The sequence below is a fragment of the Elephantulus edwardii genome, unplaced genomic scaffold (genome assembly GCF_000299155.1).
Source record: "Elephantulus edwardii isolate Elephantulus edwardi_28Jun2011 unplaced genomic scaffold, EleEdw1.0 scaffold00056, whole genome shotgun sequence".
In the NCBI taxonomy this organism is placed as follows: domain Eukaryota; kingdom Metazoa; phylum Chordata; class Mammalia; order Macroscelidea; family Macroscelididae; genus Elephantulus; species Elephantulus edwardii.
The window spans coordinates 16,887,121-16,891,482 of record NW_006399806.1 but is presented as its reverse complement, the minus strand read 5'-3'; the positions used below and the strand labels follow the sequence as shown (position 1 = coordinate 16,891,482).

Here is a 4,362-nt window from a genome sequence, read left to right as displayed (position 1 = left end):
GTGTGTGTGTGTGTGTGTGTGTGTGTTCCCATGTGTTTGATACTTGGACTCCAAATGAGAGTCTGCCTGCCAATTCTTGCATTCAGGGCTTCTTGCACAGAAGGTTAAACTAGAGGAGTCACATCACTCAGCTGCAGAACCTTCTTTCAAATCAACTTCCAATAGAAAGTTGTTTTTGAAAAAAAAAAAAAGAAAGTTGTTTTTGTAGTGCCATCATAATGACATGGTTCCAAACCTAAGAGGGATATGTGACACTTTTTTGTCCTTCCTCACTCAACAGCTTTCTCTACCTCCTGCCTCATCACAGTCTTTGAGTTGGCAAGAAGTTAAAAAGGGATAAGTAAGAAGATTTCAAAATGCTCTAAGGTTGCCAAGCCATCATATGCACCATGCCTTGCTGTTTTATTCTTGGAGAAATGATCCACTCCAGGGACATGGAAGATGAAGCAAGATCTATGACTTGAATTTTAGTAGCTTTTAAGAATGTTTCCCTGTAGTTAGAACATGTGCCATTTTTCTACCCAAGATGTGAAATTCCTCTAAAAGAGAAAAAGAATATTAAGCTTCTTTAGTTCCAAATAGGAATGCTATTATTTATAAATCATAAGGAATAATCCTTGCAGCTTTTTGCTTAACTACTTGGGGGGGGGCGTTTTAATTGACCAAACTGTTCTTCTGATTTGGATCTCTTTAGTTATTACACTTATGTTTTTTGACATGGTACCGAAATATGTTTCTTAATAACTTTAACCAAGGAGGTTGTTCTACACCAATAATTCCTCCTTCAAATTACTCAACACAAGATTAAAAATTTTCCATTATTATAAATATTTATTAAATAGTTACTGTATTATAAAGGGGGATTCTGTTGGCCTAGTGGTAAGATGTTGTGTTGAAACCCTAAGGGAAGAAATTTGAATCCATGAGCTTCTCCAAGATGGAAAATATCTCCTGTGATTTAAAGTATCTGAAAACCCACTGGAGGGTCAGCTATGAGTGAGTTCCGACTTAATGGCACACATCAACAATATATTAAGAAGGAATCTCTGGTGGCACAGCCCATGAAGAGTTATTCTATGAACCCAAAGTGGTGCCTGTCTGATAGTTTAAATCCACCAGCAGATGTGAAGAAAGATGGGCAGGCTCTGAAAAGTTGTTGGAAGTTCCAACTGGAGGACAATAAATGAGACAGAAACTATATCACATATATAAAACAATATGAAGATTAAACAAACTTTCAGCTAATGGTAGAGAGGGAGAAACCCCACAGACTTCATATAAGATACAGATATACAAAATAGAGACTGGAGTTGATATAAGGGATGAACAATTTTTCAGAAGAGCAAAAATTAGGTAAATCTTAGAGAATGGGTAAAATTTCAGCAAGAGAGAGATGAAAAGATATTCTAAATGGATATAAGAGCTGGACAATTCTTCAGAAGAGGTAACAGTTAGGTCTTACAGAATGGGTAAAATTTCAGCAGGACAGAAATTAAAAGATATTGTACACATTCTTGGTGAAGATAATCGCATAAATGAAGGCAAAGCAAGGTAAATCCCTAACTGCATGATTAATATGTATCTAAAATGCCTCATTAAAAACTCAAAGAATTGAAAAGTGAGAGATAATTTAGCAATGATAGTTGGAGACTTAATCCTGGATTTTCAGTAATGGATATAAAGATCAATAAGAAAAGACTTGAGCAACAATTAATAGGAGACCTAACAAATACCTATAAGAACACTAACCAAAACAATAGAAAATGCCTTTTCCTCAAGAGCACAAGCAACATTCTCCAAAACAAATGTTAGATCATAAAGCAAACCTCTATACATTTAAAAGGATTGGAACAATAAAAAGCCCATTCTCTATACTGAAATAAAAAAATCAATAACAAAAAGAATGTCATAAATATGTAGAAATAAAACAACACTACTCAACAACAATAATTAATAAATGAACAATTTAATCTTCTGCCTTGAGAAGAGCAAACTAAATGCAAAGTAAGCACAAGGAGGAAAATAATGATTAGAACAGAAATAAATGAGATTGATAATAGGAAAATAATATATAAATGAGCAAGTCCAATATATAAAGGAGTTTTGTGAAAAGATCAATGAAACTGATAAACTTTTAGCTACATTCATAAAGGGAAGAGGAAACTGAAAATTACAAAAATGAAGAAGAAAAGATCCATTAATTATTGCTAACTTTATAGAAACAAAAACTATTTTAAGGAAATACTCTGAGTAAATGAAGAAGCCCTAATGGGTAAGTGCTTATCTGATAACCCAAGGTTTGGTTGTTTGAACCTACCACTTGTTCTATAAGAGAAAGACACTGCAGTCTGTTTCCATAAAAATTTCCACTGGAAACCCAAATAAGCAGTTTTACTCTGTCCCAGAGAGTGAATATGAATAATAATTTGTCTGGGTTTGAGGACCATTTTAATAGAATAAAGGTAAAACCCCATAGGATTATATCAACAGATCTAGAAAATGCTTATGACAAAATCCAACAAATATTTATGATAAATATTAAACAACTAGGATAGAACAAATTTCCTTAACCTAAAAGAAGACATTACATGAGAAAAAATCTCACAATTAACATCATGCTTAATGGCACAAGATGGAAATCTTTAACAAAAAATGACAAATAAAAGAGACAAAATTTGTCCACTCTTATCACTTCTATTCGATAATATACTTGAAAATATTATTAGTTAAACAATGATCTTATTGCTCAAGTACATAAGTCAAATTTACGCAACCAGGGTGGAGGGTGTGGATGATTCCTATTTCCAGATGGGGAGAAGGACTCTCTTTGCCTTATAAAATCAAGCCAATCAGTGAGTTCAGCTTTCAATCAGGATCAGATGGAATTTAGCATCCTTATCCTTTCTGTTCCTCTCAAGATGCTTTCGAACAGCAATGTTGTTGTTGTTGTTTAATGCGGTCAAGTCATAGACGACTCATAGCGACCCTATGAACAAAGAGCCTGAGCACTGTTCATACATAGAGTTTCCGGAGGCAAGCCATTTTGGAAGTGGATGCCGCTCCTGCTTCCAGGCTTGATTTAGTCGGGAAGCTCCAGCCAACACTGTCCACCATGGGTGCCATTACCACGATTGGCACATCACTGTCACAGGCTTCAGCATCACAGCAATAGCTTTCTTAATTAAATGGTAGAGATCCTTACGAAGGTCAGGAGCAAGTCCTTCGGATGCTCAAGGATTCTCAAGATTTTATTGCAATACCATGTGAATCTCTGAGGATCACACTGATTTGGGAAGGAGTCAGTCTCTTCTTCTTGTAGATCTTCTCATTCATGTCGTCAGCTCTCAACTTCAGCCAGGCGGGCACTCTGCGATGACAGGGCAGAGCTGACTGGGACAAGCCCTACCCAGGAGCATGCCTGTGACCCACAATGGTGACAGTCAGGCAACCAAAAAAAATATCTATATATTTGAAATTCATTCTGAAAGAATTAGGTAAGGGGGGGAAAGGCATCCAAATTGTAAAGAAAGAAGTAAAATTATATTTTCAGATGTAATTTGGTATATAGAAAATATTAATACACATATATGCAAACACATACACACAATAATTAAACAGTTCATCAAGGCTTCAGCAGAAGAGAGAATTACACAATTGTATTTCTATATAAAAGCAAGGAAAAATAATCTAGAATTGAATTATAAAAATAATCCCATTAATGACAGTATTATTGACAATAAAATACTCAGCAACATATTTAGCAAAAGTGCAAGGTTTTTACACTAAAAGCCACAAAGCGTCACTGAAAAACATTTTAAAAGACCTAAATAATGTGATCTGGTAACAAATAAATGGGAGGATAGTCCACATTTGTGAATTGAAAAAATAGACTATTGTTTTAAAAGTTGTTGTTATTGTTATGTGCTGTTGAGTCGCTTGCGACTCATAGTGGCCCTATGTACAACAGCCCTAAACTCCGCTCTGTCTTGTGCCAATTGCACTCTCTCTGACACACCCATCCCGATTACCCCAATCACTGAATCAATCCACCTCATAAGAGGCCTTCCCCTTCTGCGTTGTCCCTCCACCCTACCAAGCATGATGTCCCTCTCCAAGGACCTGTCCCTCCTTGCAACATGTCCATAGTATGTTAGACGGAGCCTCAGAATCCTTGCCTCCAAGGAGCAGCCCGGTTTGACCCTTTCCAGTATGAATCTGTTTTCCTAGCAGTCCATGGCATCAATTCTCCTTCTATCCTCCTTAGTCATTGTCCAATTCTCTGATGCATAACAAGTGATAACAAATACCATGGCCTGTATCAGACGCACCTTGGTCTCCAAAGAGACACCATTGCTCTTCAGT

The 4,362-nt window shown here is 36.3% G+C and overlaps 1 protein-coding gene and 1 pseudogene across 1 annotated transcript in view; both read right to left on the bottom strand.

The window, feature by feature from the left end:
- MAML2 (mastermind-like 2 (Drosophila)) overlaps window positions 1-4,362 on the bottom strand; it is a 484,193-nt gene that overhangs the window by 199,833 nt on the left and 279,998 nt on the right. The gene's annotated exons all lie outside the window — the stretch shown is intronic.
- LOC102853989 overlaps window positions 2,766-4,362 on the bottom strand; it is a 77,449-nt pseudogene continuing 75,852 nt past the window's right edge.